The following is a 22,866-nucleotide window of genomic DNA, read 5'->3' as shown; positions in this document are numbered from 1 at the left end:
CCCCACGCCTCCGCCACAGGCAGGTGTCCCCCACCTACGCCCCCCCCCCAAACTCTTCGCCGCTTCCCAGTCCTCCTCTCCCTTCAATCCTGCGCCAAACCGCGGAGAAACACCCGCCCAGGCAGAAGAAGCAGCAAGCGCGCTGCCCGGCAGAAAGCAAAAGCGTCCTGCTTGCAAACAACCCCGCTTTCCTACCCCTCCCTCTTATTTCTGCGCTGCCGCCGCCTCTCGGCTCCCTCCCTGACCTCCCTCCCGGCAAATCGCGCGGCTCTTCCCTTCTCCGCTGGAAGCCCTAGCGACTGCGCCCGAAGCCGCCCTCCGCTCCGAACCCGTCCATTTCCTTCGCTTTCTCTTCCCCCTCCCTCCCCCGCTGCCTTTTCCCGAACGCGGCCCCCAAGCGTCCGCGCAGGAGACGCGGCTTCTCCCCTGGCCCCGAGAAACCTCCGGACTGCTTTTTGGAAAGTCAACTTCCCTCGCTCGGAGCCTGGGGGCGAAGAAAGAGGGAGAGAGAGGGAGAGAGAGCAGCGCTTGCTTGTCCTCGAAGGCGGCGGCAGCGGCGGCGACAGCCGGGGAGGGCCAGCTCTTCCTTTCTCGGTTCCGCCTTTCCTTTGGTGTAAGAAACGGGGGTGGGTACCATGGGAGGCGGCGGGGGGAGGCAGAGACTGGTGCATATACTGTGCAACCAGACTGATTTCAGTAGCTCAGCTCTCCGGGCGTGGTAAGGCAGGAATATGGCGGATCTTTTCTCTTGCTTTCTATTCTGCGCGCACCCCCCTCCTCCCCCCCCCGAAATGAAATCCCAGGGAAGTGGAAGCTTCACACCCGCCGCTTCGCACTGCAGCGCCCGCAGTCAGAGAGGGAGGATCGAGCCTTTTCTCCCCCTCCCACCCCCCACCCCCGCGAGGGGCTGCAACTAATGGATTCATATGAGCGTCGCCGTTATTCTCTAGGGCAGGGGGCTGCCGCTTGAGAAAACTGAAAACCTTAGAATTTTACAATTTTACATCTCGTCTCCCCTTCTTCAGTTCTGCATTTCTTTCTCTGCCCTTTCCACAACATCATATGGCAAGCCTTCGCGCTCTCTCTCTCTCTCTCTCTCTTTTTTTTTTTTAAAGGATCCAGGATCCTATTGGGAGAAAGGAGGCTTAATGGATCAGGTGAAGCTGAGATGAATTGCTTGAAGATAAATCCAGTTCTTCAGAAATATTATGTCTGAGGTTAGATGAGAGTCACCAAGGGAATTGCATGCTTGCTGCCTGCTATTATATTTGTTAGATTTATATCCTACTTTTCCTGCTCGAGACATTATATGGTAGCTAGCACTCCTAGTGAGATTTCCTCACAATAACCCTGTGAGGTAGAAAATGGAGTGACATAAAGTTATCTGGTCTGAGCATACTGTTATTCCCAGTAATGGGAATAATGGTAATTGAACTGCATTGGTTCATTATTTATTATATTTCCGGTGGATAAAACAGAGTTTAATGATCTTTAAATCACTTCACTTACCAGATGGTGAAAGTTTAAGCCAGACATTTCCATATCTGTTTCCTTCTAGGGCGACTGCCTGCGAAGACCAAAATAGTCTCTAAGACCTACCCTCCATGCACTTAAGATAGGTTCTTGTGTAAAAATAAATAGTTGACAAACACAAATTACTACTGAGTGGACTTAATCTGCTTTATTTTTCTCTCTTGGAAACTAGAATCCTGAAAATGATTGAATGGAGAGAATCAGAATATACAAATGCTTACTTGAAGATTATGGCTTCAGAAAGAGTTGTAAGTGTTTCGGTCTCCAAAATCTTGGTCTGCAACAATTAGAGACATTAAAATAATCTTAAGAGTCCTGCCATAGTCAACACTTAATGTTGTTACAGTATACGCACAGCAGTCAAAAAGATTTGGCACCCTTATGCGAGAAACTGATTCTCACACAGAGCCAAGTTTTGCAAGTGAATTACACCATTATTTTCATGTGAAGATGTAATACAGATGGGTCCATGAAATTGGAAGGGCTTGAGCTCAGTTTGAAGGATATTTTTTACCTTCACATCTTACATGGCTTTCCAGATGTTATATAATTATAAGGAGAAAATTGGACTCAGTTAATTAACAATTTCATAACTTATTTACAAAATATATGAAACGGGACATGCAAGATTTTTTATTTTGTACCTATAAGACATTGATCAAGCTTCCCTTGATTTGTGCGGTTGCTGGGCAACATCAGTGCACAGCTGCCACTTTAGGTTTGTTCTCTAAGTGACCTACTACTATTCTTAGACTCTATAGAGTTAGTCCATAGTTTAAATCTTGGGGTTTTTTTATAAGAAAGAAAAGTCCAACACCAATACATTTTCTGAAAGAACAAGAGTAAGGAAACACTTGCATAATTTCAGGGTGACATTACAACCTGAATCTGTATGAGAATTTCTATGACAACCTGCCAAAATGATTTTATTAAAATAAATTTACTGCCATGCAGTTAGAGAATCAATTTGGATATAAAGATCCACTGACAAAAGTTCAACAAACATCACAAGTTTACATTTTGTTCTTTCATGTTCAAGTACCAAACTTAAGTATGAACCATTCCCATATTATGACAGAAGAAAGTTTCAGCAAATCTAGGCTTCGTCAATCATTACCCTGATAAATTATAAGAAATTGGAACATAAACATAAGCAAGGCAGCAGTGGTGATAAACAATAGTAGAATAGTACCAATAGAACATCAGTGATAAAAGTATCTTCTATATCAAATTGTGGATTTCTGATTCAAGTTATGAAAATATTTTCTATTTTTGTTTAGAAAAAAGTATGGCTTACATACTATATATACATACGCATATAAGAATTGAGTGTCTTCTAGTAAAAAGCTTAAAAAAACATGGTTTATTATAGACCTCTTAAAAAGGGCACAGAACAAGGAAATGGAATGCTTACATATCTATGCAGACTCATGATTGATTATATCTTGATGTGATCTGTCCTCATTGCTGTTCTGACCACTGCAGCTTGGTTCCTGGTCATTAGCTCTGCTAGTGGGAGCTGATGAGAGCGGGATACCAACAAATATGAAAAGAAGACCTGTACTATTTTAAAATTTGTTACATATTTTTATAGATTGGTTGGCTAAAGTCTATTGATTTATTCACAAGGAGAGAAAACATATGCATTCCATATTATCCAGAATCTAGATTCATCAGAGTTTGATCTTAAAAGAACAATCTAATGATAATGTATGCAAATATTTAACTAATATTGTTAAGTTCTTCCTTTTTATTGAAGTATCAGTTCTAAGGCATCTTCTCTAAACTGGTGGCCTCCAAATTAATACCTGCAGGGAGATTGGAGTGAGATTTATATATACATATATTATTCCTTTATCTAGAATAGTTTTGATTTTCAACTAGTGTTGGTGCTTTTGTTTGCGATGGCAACTTAATGTGGGATATTTATGAGCAGCACTTATTTTCATTATAAAAAAAACATCTCTTAGTGATCTTAGCAGCAGGTAGCTGTAAGAAACAACTAGTTTGGTGCACTTTCTCTAGTGGGATAGTAACTATATTTAGCTTTGTTCAAAAGAAATGTGATTTCTACAAAGTTCCTAATGGGATGAATCCAAAAAAGGCTTTCTGGATTCAGCTTTGTTGTGTAGTTCTTTTCTATGAAACCCGTTGTGTCCTGTTTTTACATTTATTTCCGATATTTGCTATTCTTCCTCTTCTCATTTTCTTCATTTTCTGTTCCAGATAGGAAGCCTACATGCTTTTTTTACTTCATGCACCTCCTAGGTACCATGCAAACTGATTGTAAAGTATTATTTATTCCTGTAGTTATCTTCATTAAGAGTATTAAGTTTTTTTCAGGGGACTCATATAAATGTGTTTTCACACAGTATTGGCAACTATCATGTAATAGCTTGTTGTTTAGAAACAGCCTTACCATTTATGCCAAGACTAACTCTTCCTTGAGGGTCAGCTTGGGACTGCATGGCCTCCATGACAACCATGGAGATATCTCCACTAATAACTAGCCAGATACGTGAGGCCAGGCACACTCTGGATTTGTTTTTTTCCACTTCCCGGCAAGAGCTGTAAGACATTCTCTTTGGGCTGATTTGTACCACTTAAGGGTAAAAGGCTAATGTGAGGTGTAGATTAATATATTCATATTACAGAGATCTGCCCTTTTTAAAAAATATATATAATTTGTTTTAAGGTATTGCTTTTCATGCAAAGTTCTTTAGATATGATGGGAACATATAATGATGCCTATTTTCTTTATATTATGTCGCTTTCCCTCCAATTTGTCAAAGCCATTGAGCTTTATATTGTTAAACACCAAATATATTGTGAGCTCAATTACACTAACTCTCTAAGAGTGTGTATCAAGGGCATCCTCCCAAGGAAGAATAATTGTGTTTTTGTACAGATGATGGATATACATATTCATTTTCAAGATTCACTAATGCGACAGTTACTTAATAATTTTCAAACTTTTTCTTAGGGTTGACATGGCTGGAATTGTTTAAGCATGGCTTACTGTATATGTCACAAGTAGGTGGGCTCACACCACACGCTAAGCTGTAATAGTTGGGTTCACAGGTTATAGTATAGCATTGATATGTGAACTTAGCCATTACCTTTTCATGAAGGAGTTTAGTGGAATCAGAAAGAATAGGTGCACAAATGTTTGTGATCCTTCTGTTACAAGAACTTGAATACCCTTATTGATGAAGCAATGGTCACTGATAGAAGTGGAATATGTATTCTTTTTAGTAATAAATATGGAAGGCAATTTAGCCCACATGTTTCTTCATTAAGAAACTAAACTATAGAAACAATGGTTTGTCATAATTAAGTGAATCACTATGTGCATGTTAAGTGATGACAACATGTAGTCACTATTTGCAATCTACCAACATTTCCAACCTTGAATGATCCCTGTAGGAGTGGTCATTAAGTGAGGACCACCTGTACTTGGTTATTAATCTACTGAAAACATCAGTTGGTGCTTCTGAAAGATTTGGGCTATTGCAGTGGTGGCGAACTTATGGCACACGTGCCAGAGGCGGCACTCAGAGCCCTCTTTGTTGGCATGCATGCCATGCCACGGAGATGGCAACCATCCCTCTTCAACCAGCCGCCTGAGGTCCCACGTGGCCGGATGCATCCTGGAACAGCTGGCTTCCCTCCCCCTGTCCCGTCCCTCCTGGCCTCGCATGCTCTCCTTTTCCCGGGCATGACCCACTGCATTGCCTCCTCAGTTGTAGGCCACCTGTCCAGCTCAAAGGCAACTTCTCTGAACTGCTGGCAGCGGGCTGTGGAGCCCCAGAGTACACCGGTTGAGGAGCCGGCAGGCTGTGGCTGCTGACGGACACTGTCGGCCCCAATGCGCTCGCTGGCCTCTGTGTGCGGAGGCCAATGGTGTCAGGGCAGCAGCTGCCCCGGCCCCTGCCTTGCCTTGCCCCGTGGCAATGGTACCCCCGCCCTGCCTCGCCTCGCCTCGCAGGACAAGTCTGCCCACTGCCCCACCTGCCGGAGACACCCTGGATCTCCCCCAGCCCTGCCCGGCCTCCACAGGCATCCCTCCCCATGAGCAACATCGAGGCCACATCCCACCTGGCACCCGGCAATAAATAAGTGGGTTTTGGGTTGCAGTTTGGGCATTTGGTCTCTAAAAGGTTCGCCATCACTGGGCTGTTGCCTACTTTTCTGTTTTCCAATTTGATTTTTATTCATATGGGTTTCAAAACTGGTTGGTTCTGCACATTATAGTACCTAAACCATAATGTGGTTTGTTTGATTATAGAACATAATGGCTAAACAGAACCAACTGGTGGCCTAAAGGTGGAGGTGTTTTTTAGACTATATTTCAGATGGCAAGACAATCCAAGCCTATATTACTCACCCTAACTGAACTCACAAGTAAAGTGTAGCTTACTAGACTAATCTGGAAAAAGTGTCCTCATCTCCACTCTGACACTAGACTAGAATAGGAACTACTTTGTGAGATAGATTTCTGGAATTTTTCTCTTTATTCATAAGATCTGTATTCTGCTTTTCTCAAATATATATATCCATTCAAGACAGTTTATTATAACTAAATCACAATAGGGAATTACCACTTTATTGTTATTGTTAACCTAGTAAGCAAAAATTCTGCTGAATGAAGCCTGTTTTTGCATGCCAGCAAAAGCAAATAACGGAGAATATCTTTTAGTACAGGGCTTTTCAACCAGTGGTATGCGTACCACCTGTGGTACTTTGCCACGTGGCAGGTGGTACGTGACTGCTAGCCAAGTGTAGCAAGGGAGGGGAATGAGCCAAGCAAGCCAAGCCTGAGGGAGAGACAGCTGCAGCTGCAAGACTGTCTGGGCTGAGCAGAAGCCGCAGGAGCCAGCAGGGCTCCAGCTGATTGGGGCTTCCCGAAGCAGTGAGGAGCTGGAGGTGAACTGAAGAAAAAAGGAGGGGGGAGGGAGAGGAGAAGCTATAAAAGGAAGTGGTTTGGGCAGGAAAGGGGGAAAAAAGACAATGGAAAGAGAAGGAGAGGTCAGCCAGCAGGGAGGAAACAGACAGAGAAGCAGCAGCTGTTGCTGGAAGAAAAAGTCCCCTGGTTCTTTGAAGGTGAACAGGTTTCATTTTAAAGCTAAAGCTTTTTGCAATTGCCGGAGCCTTTCAGTCGGGGATTGCAACATGGTGACACCCCTGAGGCAGCTTAAAGAAAAACAAACAAACCCAGAGTTTATGTGTTTCTTTATTTTGTAAGCCTCTCTTGCTTTGTACTGATTCCTGTGTCTTTAAGGGTACAGGGAAGGGATTGGGGGGTGCATTCTCAATACACTGTGTGGAAGAAGAGCTAAGAAGGGCCGACCAGCTAGCTCAGGGGTCTACAAACTTAGCAACTTTAAGACCTGTAGACTTCAACTCCCAGAATTCCTTATCCAGCCATGGTGGCTGAGGAATTCTGGGAGCTGAAGTCCACAAGTCTTAAAAATGCCAAGTTTGAAGACCCCTGAGCTAGCTGATAGTGGTGCATATTAATAAACATGGATAAATTCATCATACATTTGTCAGTGCAAAGGGAAAGTGATTCAACAAAGGAACAGCCACCAAAGAAATTAAAACAGATACTTTTTTCCTACAGTTTGTAATATTTTAGTAGACTATAGAATAAAATACAAAAGCAAATAGTAGGACACTGGGGAGGAAAAAGGGAAAAAATGTGAGGGGGAGAAGGGAAAACGAACAGACTTCCTCTGTTGCAGTAGAAGGAAGCATTAACACTGAACCTCAACTTTTTACTTTTCCATAATATTATAAACTAGCCATTTCTAGAACAACAAATGAATCTAATCAGTAAAACCCCAAATTCCCCCCCCCTTTTTTTTTTAGTCATCAAATTTTTGACACCTTGCTAAGCACTGGTGGTACTCAACTATTGTCATGTCCTAAAAGTGGTACAATCTGTGATAAGGTTGAAAAGCCCTGTTTTAGTAGGATAATCTATTAAAAATATAAATGAAGACATGGAGAGTTCTAAGTTTGGTTTCAACTAGTTGTGTTTCTTCTTTAGATGGGACATAGAGAAGGCCTTTACCGCTTCACATAAAGAGTAGGTAGATTGTGCTGCAAAGTGGTAGGCTCTTAGGAAGAACTAAATTTGTTTTTTATTGTTCTAAATGTCTCCATAATTGAAATGCAGAAGGTAATTGTGGAATGTACAAATACAAGTAGTCCTTGCAGGCAGCCAAATACTTACGGTCCATACTTAACATGTCAGATCAGAGGGGCATGTAAATCCTGCAGCCTGTACCAAGGATTTCCTTTCTGTGCATGGAGGGGAGGGGAAATCCTTTGGCAGGCTGCAGGAACAGAGCTAACCCACACCCATTCCAGCAGCTCCATAAAGGATTTCCCCTCCATGCATGGGAACCCTCAGGCAGGCAGTACTCACTAACAGCCAGGAGGATTTCAGGTGCAGAACTGAAATTCTTTAATGGGCAGGGCCTTTATTCTGGCCACTTAATGATCTGGGAGATGCTTAATGACCACAGCCTGGAGTGCCAGGTTTGTAATCTTACTTAATAACTGCTTCACTCAGTGCCCGTGATTCTGGTCTCAATAATGGTCATTATTACTAGACTACAAAGCACCAAACTGAGTTCATGTGAATGAATTCCAGATGAATTTTACATAAGAAAGAAAACAATAGTTCAACATTATCAATTGTAACATCTTTTTAAAAAACAGGGTCATAATTAATGAACAATAAATTCTGAGAAAGGTTTCTACTTAGACCTTTAAGAAATCTGGGCTAAAAGTAGGCAGTAAGATGTTTACAGTAGAGGAGCTGCAGCTAGTCATGAGACTGCTTACAAAAGATCCCAAATGGTGATTTTCCATAGTTGCATAATTCCATCAATTTAGTGCTATAATGTGAAATTGAAAGCATAAAACACACAGGAAGTAACCCTGTAACGATAAGGTACTTTCTGTATTTTGCTGGAAGTCACATTGTACTGCTGGCTCAGACACAGCTGTTCATTAAAATGAAACACTGGAAGTAGAAAGACAAGCAACAGAAAAACCTGTGAACTTGAAGAAGGCTGCAATACAAGTAGTCCTCAGCTTACAACAGTTCATTTAGTGACCACTCAAAGTTACAACTACACTGAATAAAGTGATTAATGACCATTTTTCACAGTTAACAAGCTTTGTAGCATTCCCATGGTCATATGATCAGATGCTTAGCAACTGGTTCATATTTATGACAGCTGCAGTGTCTCGGGGGTCATATGATCACCTTTTGCGATCTTATAAGCAAGGTCAATGAGGAAGCCAGATTCGCTTAACAGCTGGGTTATTAAATAACTTCAGAGATTCACTCAAAAACTGTGGCAAGACATGTCGTAAAATAGGGAAAAATTCACTTAACAAATGTCTCACTTAACAACAGAAATTTTGGGCTCAACTGTGGTTGTAAGTCAAGGACTACCTGTATATACAGAACTTAGCATGCTAAACCAAAGGATTTGCCATAGAGCACTGTTTTTCAAACTTAGCAACTTTATGATGTGTGGACTTCATAGTTGGGAAATTCTGGGAGATAAAGTCCACATATCTTAAAAGCTGCCAAGTTTGAATAACATTGCACTAGACTAAGGTAGGTACACTAAAGTTCCACTGAAAACAGTGAAGAAACTTAGTCATGATAGTGATTTATGTAGAAATTAGATAATTAGTTTACTCTATATTCAATGCAATAAATTTAGACGTGTCTAAAATGGCAGAGGGTTAGCTTTAAGCTATGTATCCATTATTTGTATTGAATGTAGCTCAGATATTAATATCCTCTGCTTAGTTTACCATGCATTTTAAAACTGATTCGTAAAAGAAGAAGATACTGAGGGAGCAAATGGCCAATGGCTTTGTATACTATTTCATTTGGATGGACTAAATATGTTGCAATTAAATTAAATACACATATGATTTAGGTGATTACCCCATCACAATTCTAATAATAGAGTGTCTAACAATATTAAAAACATGCCAACAATGTAATACACACGATGACTACACCTTGAATTGTACATGAAGCCTTCGGCAATCCCAAAACTTGGGCTTCTGGACTAGTTGCTGCTTCTGAATGCTCTTCAAAGGTAGCCCCACATAGAGCACATTGCTGTCATCCAACTGGGAAGTGATTTAAGGCTGTAGAAAATGCAACAAGAAGAATAAACACAGGATCACAATGTACACTGATTCATATAATCTATGGGCTCAGAATTATCTGTGATTCCCATGAATCTCTTTTATGGCCCATGGTTACTATAAGTAGCAAAATCAGTGCAGTTTTTTGAAGCAAGAAGTACACAAAACATCATGACATTATTTGCAGGTAGTTCTCATTTAAGATCTACTCAGTCATCAACTGCTCGAAGTTCCAATAGCACTGAATAAGGGGTACTTAAGACAGGTTCTGGTAGTTGTACAATAGTGGCCAAAATTGTGGTAACCTTTTGGGAAAAGTGTACAGTAGAAATGCCACCTTTGGTTAAGTTTCCACCATTTTTTCTTCTAATTTCTTTATAACTGTAGCCTTGTTCACTTAATAATACTATTTTACATAGCTTTCTGGGCAACTCAACTCTTTGCACCATTACTTTAATTTTATTACGTTTTACAAGCTCACTAAATGAAAGAACACAAAAAACCCAACCAACTTAATAGCGATCACCTAACACACTGACAAATGTCCTCCTCTCAGCTTCAATACATGACATCAATAACTGAATCCTACTCTGATCTGATTGGCTCATTGCCAAAACAAGATGACACCTGATTGGCTCTCTAAACACTCATGCTCATTGGCTACAATCAGATGAAGGAAAGCTACCTGATATCAGCCTAAGCAAGTTGTGCTTCCTTTTTCTGCTTACTTGGCTATAACGTTTCATAGAATACAGTACAGATAATTGAACAAACTTTGTTGCATTACATTCTTGATTAAATTATCTTTCCACTGATATATAATTTTATGGTACTACTCCAAAAAAAGTGGTGTCATTAGCCATCAAACCTCAAATGTACACTTTTCCCCAAAGGTTTCCACAATTTTGGCCACTTATGTACATGTCCATTTTGGTCAGACACATAATAAAGTATTGGCTTTTATTTATGATGGGGTTGATAGCTTTGATTCCAGGAAAAAAAAAAGAGATAAGGGTTTCTTGGACATAGAGAAGTATTTATAGGTAAGATTACTCCATTGTATGGTCAGACTGCTTATACTTTTCTGATTGCTACTGCAGCACCTATAATTCACTTTCCTATACTTAAGAGGCAATATGTTATCTAGTACTTCAGCCATGAAGCAGAGATGTGAAACATGACCCCTCTACTCTTTTTTGTAGCTTTGTAGATGTCTCCACTTGCACTGTCAAATTACATGGCACAACTGCCAAAAATAGGAGTTTTCCACCTAAAATAAATAAGATTATTGAAAGTTGTGGAATAGACCCGAATCTCCCCAACTATTAACCAAAAGCTAAGAAAGCAACTCTTGTAAATCTGATATGCATTAAATTGCCCTGCCCTCTATGACAACTCCATACATTTCTGAAACATATTGCTTCCTGGAGACATTTTTCGTTTATTAAATAAAAACTGTTATACGAGCTTCGGTAAAAGCTAACCAAATTCCATTGTAATCATCCATGTATAACCTAGATCTATAGGAAATTCATTCATTAACTGTAAATAACACCAGGTCTTCAATCTACTCAGTAATTAGATCATAAACTTGTCTTTCTAATTGCCAATTATAAGAGCACAGAGAATCCATTTTCATCACCCAGTGATCAGTTTCCATAGAGTAAGTAAAAGAAATGTGTGTGTCTGAAAATATTAAACTTTGTCTCAGTCACATTTATACGTACCCCTAATTCTTCCCAGAATACAGTAACTTTACCACATTGCAAAAACATGTGTTTTAATGAAGTGTTATTTTGATGCATTTCCAACAGCATGAAGATGTAATTCCTTTTCTGTACAAACAAAATGGAGCCTAATAATGCTGATGTATTTGTTGTATAAGCTGCAATCTAAGACTTCATGAGGTTCAGGGAATTTCCCAATGGAAAACAGATTTCTCCAGTTTCTTATTCTGGTCACTCTTTAAAATTTGCATACAAAATTTATTGATAACATATAATTATAAAGCTGTGGGTTTTTTGATTTCATAAGATTTAATATATCTCTTCTGATACCAGAAAAGGCTGCAAATGCTGCTGATGCAAATCAAGATGTCATTAAATGTAAACAATACTAATGGGAGTAAACAGCACTTATCTTTTAACATAGCAAATAATAAAAAATTATTCTTATCATTCATTCGCTAATGTAAATATATAATACAATGGGCCCAGCATCTATCATATCATTTTTTTAGTGAACTTTAATTTATGGACTACTTCAATTACCAGCAATTTAGTATAAGAAAAGGTATTAAAGCACAGGTTCTCTGAAATAATATACTGAAGTTTTAGTGATAAAAGAAATAGTAATTCTATTATATTTTGAACCCCAAAGAGGCCAATTAATTAAAAGTATTATGGATGGAAAATTTGCATTAAGTGGAGATGTCCAAAATTTCTCAAAAGGTATGCATAATGTTCTAATTCAAGATCCCATATTTAACTCATAATTGCATCTTTTTTCAAAGATATATTCAGAACTGAAGAATAGAAATTAATAAAACACTGTGTTAGGTTTTTGAGTATATTTGTATATGAAAAATATGTTATATGTTGTTATGTTGCTATGTTATGTTATATATTATTCAACACATATATATCCAGAAAAAAAATTGTGCCAGTAGCACTCCCCATCAGTTCACAGAACATCAGATAGACTGTTTGCCTTTAAACCTATTTGTTCTGTGAATATTTCTTTCAATTTTTCTTTGAATCTTTTCAGTCCCTTCTCATAAAGTCATACAGTTTTGATAATTGCTTTTTTCCATTGTTTTCTTTTTTCATGACCTCAACCAATGATAGGTATTATTCTTACAATGGTATTTTTAAGCATAACACATATTGATCAGATTTAAATACAATATTTTAAATATTGACAAAGCAGTTACATTAATGTACGCTCATCTGGGCATGCCTATAAATGTCAGCAATCTACAAATGTCATTTCCCATTTTGATACTACTGCTTACAGAATTTTTTCCTTCTTGATATGTGTGTGTGTGTATGCGTACACAGTATATAGTTTATGTCAGAGACCCAGTATATTAATAGTTAACAGTGCTGGACTGTGAGTAAAAAAAGTCTTCCTTAGGCACAGAAGCTGGCTAGGTGATTTAGGGCTAGTCAGTCTCTCTTAACTTTAGACTTGGAAATCAAAAACACCTGTGTACCATCCCACATTGGACCAATTGTAGATAATGGTCTTTAAATTTCAAAGGACAGCTCTTTATCCTGGAGTAGATTAACCTGGATTGCCCTTAGAGGGGGGATGGTTCTTTAGGTGTTTTGAGGTGGATATTTTTTGGGTGGTTATGTTTGTCCTGGGTGTTCAGGGTTGTTTTTGTTTTCATGATTTTTCTTTCTGATATTATTGCTTTTTATTTCCTAATGTAATACACCAAGAGTTTTCTAGTATAGGGCAGCCTCTAAATTTAAACAAATAAACAATATACAGTTTATGAATCTATTTCTGTATAGTTACTGAAGGTTACATTTTTGCATTTGTTTTAATTTCTACATGCATACACCAGTATTTTACATTGTAATTGTTTAATATGCTAGTATGCCCTTCTTTCTTTAATCCTGCATATGATGGATACTTACTAATAGGAGCAGTTCCATTAAATCTAGCCAGAGTATTGAATAATCCAATTGCAATAAATGAGATTATTCATAACAGACAGCCTTGTATTTAGCCATAAATGGTCTGAGGTCAATCAGATATCTGAGACTATAACATTTTCCCTACTAAAACTTTAAAGATACTGAATATTTTATTAAACAGGCATACATAACATATTGTGATCTATTTCTGTTTTAAATTGTGATAACCCAGTAAAATTCTGATTAATACATGCTAGATTTATTTTTTTTACATTCATGACTTTTATTGTTTTATTAAAGTATAAAATACAAGGAAAAATAAAAATAGGAAATTAAGGAAAGGAAAAAGAGAAGGGCGGAAGAAAATATGAGGTACAAGGGGAAAAGCATTGACTTCCGACTCTTTTTAGCACAGTAGAAGATAATATTACAGCCTCAACTTTTTACTTTTATACATTTGTATATAACTAGCCATTTCTATAACAATAAATCTATCTAATTGGCAAAACCAAAGTCAAAGTTTAATTTTTTTATCACAAAATCCAGAAATGATATACAAGTAAAAAACAAATATGTTCTCCTCTTTGAATAAAGCAATCAATTTAACCATTTCTGCTTTATTTTACTTGCTGTGGAAATAATATATATTTCTGTTTGCACTTAATAATCTTTATAAACTATCACCATTTATATTAACAAAATTCACTGTATTCTTTCAGATTCTTTAACCTTAAAGGGGAAAAAATACTTTTTTTCCATCCATTTTAAAACATTAAATTTTTCTTTAAAAGCATTTCTAAAATCAAAACATTCTAATACATCTTTTTTAAAACTTTCCCTTAACATAACTACTTTAAACTTCACTTTCAGACCTATAAAAGTCCAATTAACTCATTAAGTTTAAATCACTCCCTCTATGTTACCCTCATAGAATTTTATTTTGTATATATCCGTTTTAAAACTCTATTTTTTTTAACTTTAACATCTTTTTAACTTTCTCTTAACATAGATACTTTTAAATATACTTTCAACAATATTTTACAAGCTTTAGAAATTAAGCATTATATATAAATAAAAAAATACATGTTTAAACTTTACAATAAAACTTTATTTCAATTATAAATATTAGACCAATAAAAATCCATCCTAATTCCAATTGGCTCATTAAGTTCAAGTCATTCCTTCCAGCTTATCCTCATGGAATAAATCTTTTTCTTCTCTGGAACGTTTATCAAGTAGTTACAAACTTCTCTTTTTCTCAAGGATTTCTCAACCTTGTTAATGTCCATGAAAAAAAGTCCCAAATTTGTGCTTTTGAAGGCTGCAGATTTTCTTGGAACTCTTATTTCAATTGTGTTGGAAGATTTATATTTAAACCAGCATAATAAAGATTGGTGTCAGATTTATATTCCAAAATTGCAATTGACTCTGTATTGTCAACTACTTGTGAAACTGCCTTGGTGGAATACATGCTAGATTTATAATCTCATAGTCCTGATGTTTATTTCATAGTCAAATATTTTCCATAGTAGAATTCTATAGAATTTGATAATTTTTAGATTACTATGTTCAATACAATGAAGTAATACATTCCAGATGCAAATTACTTCGTGTCCAAACTTAGAATTAGGTTGCTCTGATGTTAACTCAGTTTACTTTTGGGAAGAAGTGAGGCTATGTATAGTGTAATCAGGGAAATTCATCTAAAACTGATGAAATATTGTTCTATTGTTTGTAGACATTCATATTCACTGCTTTTTAATGAGCAATTTTTTTAAAAAAAAACTAATAAGCTCAGCGGTGAATTACATATAATTTCTTCAAAGTAGGATGAAGTGAATTAATTTTGAAACTTATTAATTAATGGTATATATGTATTATTGTGCATGGCAGATTTACTTGAATCTATTGACCTGAAGAAAACAAATGTTTAGGTAGATTTTATTACTTTGCTGCTTTTTTTTTTTTGCTTATTAAGAATATATTATTAGGCTATGTTTGTATCAGTGTTATTCATGCATATCAGTGAGGTGCAAGAAAGTTCTGCAGTTGTTTAGGGTCCAGAAATGTGATTAAGGTCCATAGTTAACACTGATGGGTTTTTGAAAAAGTTTCAATGAATCCCTTTGAAGTTTACAAGGTAATGTCTCACATTTTTTCTACTAACTTTGTTTAATCTCTTCAGAATGTATCTTTGAGCTTCATGAGACCAAATGTTGTTTTACTTTTGAATGATAAAATGTCCCTTGAATTTGGCTCAACTTCTGATGATTGCATGGATGCAACCATATAGATATTTTTGTAAAAATACAGAAGTACTTAGTTGAATTCTCTAGATATATACTTTTTTTTTTACATCCAGTCTAGGTTCTAGCTATGGAATATTCTGAGAATTTCCCATCCTGTTTAACTTCTCCAAAATGAGCCAAAGTTGGCTGGAAGTCCCTCCCTTAGAAATATCACAAAATGTGTGTGCTTTCTGGATTCCAGTCTAAGACATGATTTACATGAATTAGGAAGAGCAATCCTCAGAAAATGATATAGCAATTATTCCACAGGGAGAAAAAGATAGCTTCAGTAAAGAAGTCAAAGGGAATAAGAAATACTTGAGATTACAAGAGGCAGAGAAAATGCAGAGTAATTTTAATAAAAATAAAAGATTGTTTTAGAAATGAATGAAGGGATAAACAAGATGCATTCAGCATTAAATGGAATTAAAAATAAAAGTGATGACATAATTTGAGATACTGGAAGAAGTAATTTATAGATGTTTATGGGAATGGTAAATGTTATATCGAAGAGTGTAATTGAAAAAAAAACAGTAAATATTAGTGTCCCAAAAAATGGATGAAAAGAGGTCTTAAATGCTGGGAGGATATTGCATAATAGTAAGACTGTAGATGGGGATAAAATTTTACATATGAATATGAGGACGAATGGTTGTGTCACTTGTTTAATGTTGCATTAAGATGCATTTGTGCTTGATATTTGAAAGATTTCCATTATTGTTTTGCTATGTAAAGAAAAAGCTAGCAAGAGAGGCTACAAAAAGCAATATTTTAAGATTGCCTGGTAAGGTATTCAGCAGAATCCTGACTCAAAAAGTGATAACAATAAACTTTTGGACTTGTACTGTGGCTTCATGTCAGGCATGGGTTTTGCAGACCAGATTTTTGTCCATTATCAGGTAACAAAAATATTCATATCGATGAATTTTTACTAGACATTTGTGGATTTAGAGAAAACCCAAGTGTGAAAGTGAATACATTTAAATTAAGGAAGGCTTTGCACAAATAAGCAGTTGAAAACTGGTTGCTAAATGTGAGAAAGGTGATTTATGATAGAAGCATGAATTAGAATAAATAGAATGATTTAAAAATGATTCTGTGTTGAGCAGGGAGAAAGATAAGGATGTTCCCTTGATTGTTTAATATATTTCTGCATCAGTAAAAAGGAATGCTTTCAGTGACATTAAAGATACATTAGTTGATGATGTGAAGGTATATTTATTTATGTATGCAGATAATATTGTGTCGTTGGCTGAGAACCCAAATGCTTTGCAGTGAATGTTAGATTTCTTGTATGGTGCAACTTTGAGTCTGAAAACTAATGTAATCATAATAGTTTTGTTTGATTAGAAAAGTGATGAATGATTGGAAGATTTTCATAAATTGTGGGAACAAGAAAAAGTTGATGAATTTGTGCACCTTATGCACAATGAATTTGTGTACCTCTTCTGTAGATGGAGAAAATGGATGGAAAAATGTTAAGATGCGTGGATGTTTTGAGCTAGTCACTTTCTCTCAGCCCAACTCTGCTCACAGGGTTGTTGTTGTAGGAAAATTAGAAGAAAAAGGAATATTACGCATATCTCCTGCTTTGAATTTCATGTAAAGTAATGAAGGTGGGATAAAAATCAAATAACTCCTGATAGAAAGATAGTGAGTGATCTATGATCTGTTGTGAGGAGCAACTGCTTTTCTTTCTATCTTTAGGAAGATCTTGCATAGAAATTAGAATTGGGATCAGGAATTCTGTTGCTAAGCAATATAATCGCTAAGTGAAACATCATGTGACTGTGATAGACTTACAACATCACTTTCCATTCAGTCATTGGGAGTCACCTGAGGTTGCTAAATGAAATGTCACGTGACCAAAACTTGCAACTTTACTATGGGCTTCTCCCTTGACTGCCTGTCAGAAGCTGATTGAGAAATGACAATCACATGACCATGGGGATATTGCACCCCCCCCCCGTTGCAAAGTGCTCAAATATCGATCATATGACTGCAGGGATGCTGCAGTGGTTGCAAATATAATGACCAATTGTAAAATTACTTTTTCGGTGCTATCATAAAATTTGAAGAGTTGCTAAATAGAGCAGTTGTTAAGCGAGGTCTTCCTGTTCTTTGTAAAATGAAAGTTTGGTGTGTCAGGAGAAAGATAGTAAATTGAGTGCAATTTGAATGGGGCCTTAAGAAAAGTGCACGATAAGGTATAGAATCAAGTTAATTGTTCAACCTTGATTTTTGTCTATTTTAGGGCATTATAGGCCTAGTTACTTTGCCTTCATCAAATTAATGCTCTCTGAATCTGTTAGACCAGTTCCCACATTTGCAGCCAGGATTTCAGAGAACTGATTGGAAATTATTGAAACTACATAGTTCATCTGGAATTTATGAACAGAATACAATTTTTTAATGTGTGAATTGGCTGATTGCCTCCAGGAAGATATGCCCAGACAGCACCTTTGATCTGAGCACTTGGTTTGGTTGGTTGACTGCCAAATAAATTGGAATTTGTTGGCACATATCATAAGGTCCTGTAGAGCTTGGTTATTTGACTCAGAACAGAATTACAAGAAAAATGTAGATTGGGGTGAGGTGAATTCACAGTAGAAGCAGGAAGAAACATTCATTTGTAAACTTGTGCTAATATATGTGTGCTGAAAATACCATCCAGTTTAGTGAATCACATAATGAGATATGATACAAATATGCAGTCTTGATTTTTCGAAGTCTATTCTGAAGATAACAGAATATTTGTTTTGTTTGTAGATCCAGACAGAGAAAATACAACTTTCTTGTGAGTGCCTCTCAGTGGATTTAATGATTGGAGCTAGACTTGATGATACTGGATGATAAATGTATTTCCAAAGTCAGAAGAATTGTACAAACTGAAAAGCATTGCCCTTCCTCTGTAATTGTAAGTGACAAGATAACAATTGTTTTAGTCACCAGTTGAAATGGAATGTGGTTGATAGAGATTGGAGAACAAACTCCACTGTCTGTATTGTTAAAGTCAAGCTACTTTGTTAGTGTAGTAAGACTAATTGGCTTTATTATTACACTCTTAAGTACTTTCATTCATCTTCCTCTTTGCCTGCAGTGTTTGGAATCATTTGTTTAATTCTACCTATATTTTATGACTGTGATTAAATAATAAAGTTTTTATTACGTAATAATAAAAATGTTCATGTGACACATTTGATTTAAAAAATATAGTAAATAATATTTTGGTTTTGCTCTTTAACAGTTAATTTGGAAGAATTTGATATTAACGTAACTTTCTGCGTGTTAATATCATGTCTGTGTGCCCATGATCAAAGTAGATTTTCCTAATCCAAAGCTCTCTAGATATGTCTTAGAAAATAGCTCCTATTTAATGGATTGTGTAGTTCTGTGAGCTGCAGTTCCAGCACATTTAGGTGACAGCAGATTGGAGATGGACGGACTATTTATATGGGTCCTGCAAAAAATATACATGTATATATATCAGGTTTGATAGGTCATCCTTATCAAAACTGATTCTCCCATGTTTGAAAACATTAGAACTGATATAATCTGAGGAATGCTTAAGATTTTGGAAGGAGAATAAAGAGTGATACTATACAAAATGCTGAAAAGAGATTATCCCCCATAACTGATTTTCCTTTGCAATGCTTAGTATTGAGCTGAATGCATCCATATATCTGATTGATAATGGATTATACATTTTAAAAGTTCATATGGGTGGGGTTACATTATTGAATCCTACAAAAATCACGATGCTAAAAAGGGGTAGATTAATGTTTTCTTTGAAATGCTGTTTATCTGGTTGGAAGCAGTTTTTAAGCATGGGGAGATCACCCTAATCATAAGTGAATCTCCTATATTTCAAAACATCAGAGCTCATTTGTTCTAAGGAAATGCGTAACAGTGTAGAAGACATAGAAATTAGGTGCTTTTTTTGCAAATTAAGGCACACTATTAGTGACATAAAGTATGAAATCTTTTGCTTTGGGAGAAAGTATTTTACTTAGGAACTACACAAAATATTATATATTATCTATTATTTCACTCTTGTTCTTAAAATGCTGATTAACAATATTATATAGCGAAATTCTACATAAATATCTTTTATTTTTCTAAAAACTGCAACTAAAGGCCTCTTCTTCTATCCCTTTCTTTTGTATTTCTTACATCTTTGTGCTTTCTGAAAAAAATTCACCAAGATTTTCCATTGATGAATTTACATCATAACCTAAAGCAAAAGTTATTCTCTAATTTTTTTATTATTAAAGAGACTGATAACACTTATGACTTTTAAACTGAACAAATTAGAAAGACAAATTGTAGGATCCTATGAATGGAATCACAAATGTGGTTTAGCAGGCTTATGTTCAGAATGGAATGCATTTTGTAAATAATAAGACATATAATATTTTGCACTTTTATTCACTTAGTGAAGAGCTTCATAGTACTTGCCACAAATTCACTTACCTTAAAACTGATGAGATTTCCAGTTATAGTGTTGTGTATTTACAGAAAATGTTTTAATAAAGTAGCCTCTTTAAGTCTAACACCCTCCTGTTAGTTTTTTTCAGTTTTCATCAACCTCAGCAACTTTAAGGTGGACTACAACTCCCAATTTTTCATCTTTTTATTCAAGTATATCACCTTTATATACTGTTAGAGTAAAGATATTTATATGCCCACATTTACTAACAGAAGAAAAAAAACTTTACATGAAGTAATGTACTTACTTTTCCGCATAAGAAATTTGCATTTATCTTTCAAATGTATGGTTTAAATTAGCAGTAACAATATTATACAAATAACAATTCCTTATTCTATTTGCCCTTATTTTGTTTCAATTGTGGCCAATTTTATTTTCTGTAAGCAGTTAAGTACTGTTGTAGCTGGGTATTTTGGTTCATACATTAAATGGTTGTTTTTTAATTGGTTAATTTGGCATACACTAAGGAAAAGGCTACATATAAATGCAGTAATACATTAATAAGCCTTCAGATGGAGAAAAGGGTGCAGACAGTGTTGTTATTTATTATAACTTCAGTTTCTAAGGCCAGTCAAAAGTGAATCCACTGGGGTCCTCTGCATGGCCTGAGAGGGACAGCAAGGCTCTTCTGGTGGACAAGGGTACAGTGCTCACCCTGACCTCGCCTTTCTTGGCTGGAGACAATGGATCCCCCCAGCCCCGCCCAGGCCACCACAGGCGCCCCCTGACATGAGCAATGTTGAGGCAGCCACGCCCACCCTGGTCACCCCCACCCCAGCCCCCCAAGGTCAACCACAATCCTGATGCGGCCCTCAATGAAATAGCGTTTGACACCCCTAAGATAGATCTACCAGATAAGGATTGCAAAAATCTGAAGTTATACTGTAATTGCCACAGATAGTCCTCAACCTATGATGGCAATTGAGAGCATGACTGCCATTGCTAATTAATTTGATTGTAAAATGTGACTGCTTTGCAATCCAGATTGTCCAAATTGCTATTGTTAAGTGAATGCCCCAATCATTAATTAAAGCAACTTCCTACTAGCTTCCCACAATCAAGTCACTGGGGAAGCCATTAGGAAATTGCAAGTCTCAGGCTCTGCCAGATGGGGGAGGAAATAAGGGGGTACTTGGGGATGTGTGGGAGAGTTGAGGACAGAACTGCTTGGATTTTCAGTCCCAGACCAAGATGCTTCTGAAGCCTCTCCATTCTGGGGCTGAAAATTTTCCATAGCTAAAAAGTCTGCTTGGATTTCAGCACAGAACACTTTTAGCCAGCCCCAGAGTTGAGAGGGAAGCCTCTTGACTCTGAGGGTTGGCTGAAAAAATTCTGTGCTGAAATCCAAGCAGAATTTTGGAATGGGGTGTTTTCAGCCAGGTCAGAGTCAAGGACTGCCTTCTTGTCTTGGGTCTGGCTGAAAAAGTTCAATGCTGAAATCCATGAGGGTGGCTGAAAATTCCGGTTTTTCAGTTAGGCCATGGAGAGGAATGGAAGTCCCCTCATCAGGCAGCAACAGCCTGCAACCTTCCTTGCCAGCTTCCCTACTGACTTTCTGTGAAAGCTGGCAGGGAAGATTGAAAATGGTATCACATGATCATGGGATACTTGGCAACCAGTTGTAAATGTGAATGGGTTGACAAATACCCAGATCAAAATCATGTGATCCCAGGAGTGCTGCAACAGCCATTACTTCAGGAATCTGTCATAAATCATTGCAACTTTGAATAGTCTCTGAACAAATGGTTATATGTCAAGGACTGCCTGTATATAAATGAAGATAGAATGAACAACAGACCTGACATATTACATAACAATTGTGCATAACGTACTTTATTAAATTGAACTGGGTAGGAAAGTCTATATATTTAATCCTTTAATATATTTTAAAATATAAAACAGTAGAGCGAATATGGGCCAAAATTGTAAGGAAAGCAATTAAGCAGCCAATTTTATTACAAATTCTTCACATTGCAAATTTCTTTGACTAAGTTATCAAATTCTTATAATTATCTCAAGGGCTGGTTTGTAGTCTGTAATACATAATTTATTTTTTTTTCATAAATAAATATAAATTCATTTTTTCATAATTTATTTTTGGTATTTTTTCACAAATACCTAGTTGCATAGAATATTGGGGGAGGAGTAACATGGTCTCTTATAATTATATAATAAACTTATCTATTAATAAATGATTTTAAAGCCTCTAAAAATCTATCGCTATTTTTCCAATCAAAAAAAAAATCTTAGTTGTAGAATATTAAAAATAATAATGTCATAGTTTCGATTTTAAAAATGGGGAAAATAGCACCATCATTAATCTAAACATATGTAGTTTCCTGATTATTGTAAAAATATTTTAATTACATCATATACTCTAAACATTTATGCAATGGTTTCTAGTAATCTGTCATGTGACATTACTATGTTAAAAGTTTTACTAAATTTGGAATAAGATATTGCATTTGAAATCAATCTTATTAAATCTGCTCAAAAATACCAATCCTTTAACTATAAAAACAATTGTTTAATATTTTAATGTTAAATTTATATTATATAACAAGCCACCTACAAAACCTTAATTGATAAGGAAAGCAATATGTAAAATATATTCTTTAAATCTGTATTTGTTAATTTATAATGAATGACACTCGCTTTATTAAGTACTGTCTAGCATTTCTGTTAGCTTATTCCTAACTAAAACAGCTAAAATTGCTAT

General features: G+C 36.4%; 2 long non-coding RNA genes across 3 annotated transcripts in view; one reads left to right on the top strand and one right to left on the bottom strand.

Annotated features, from left to right (window-relative positions):
- The first annotated feature begins 59 nt into the window (after window positions 1–59).
- On the top strand, window positions 60–18,869 carry LOC120316032. Its single transcript, XR_005558846.1, has 3 exons — window positions 60–613; window positions 1,706–1,781; window positions 18,428–18,869. It is a non-coding gene; the product is annotated as an uncharacterized LOC120316032 (long non-coding RNA).
- LOC120316034 overlaps window positions 7,416–22,866 on the bottom strand; it is a 28,064-nt gene continuing 12,613 nt past the window's right edge. For both annotated transcript variants that reach the window (XR_005558849.1, XR_005558848.1), the window contains exons 3-4: window positions 9,592–9,723; window positions 7,416–8,569 (exon numbers count right to left, since the gene is read on the bottom strand). This is a non-coding gene — a long non-coding RNA (uncharacterized LOC120316034). The remainder of the gene's footprint in view (window positions 8,570–9,591; window positions 9,724–22,866) is intronic.

This window comes from Crotalus tigris, unplaced genomic scaffold, assembly GCF_016545835.1.
Source record: "Crotalus tigris isolate CLP2741 ecotype Arizona unplaced genomic scaffold, ASM1654583v1 scf7180000017585.4430047, whole genome shotgun sequence".
NCBI classification, from domain to species: Eukaryota; Metazoa; Chordata; class Lepidosauria; order Squamata; family Viperidae; genus Crotalus; species Crotalus tigris.
The sequence above is the reverse complement of the archived record's forward strand: the minus strand, read 5'-3'. Positions and strand labels throughout refer to the sequence as shown.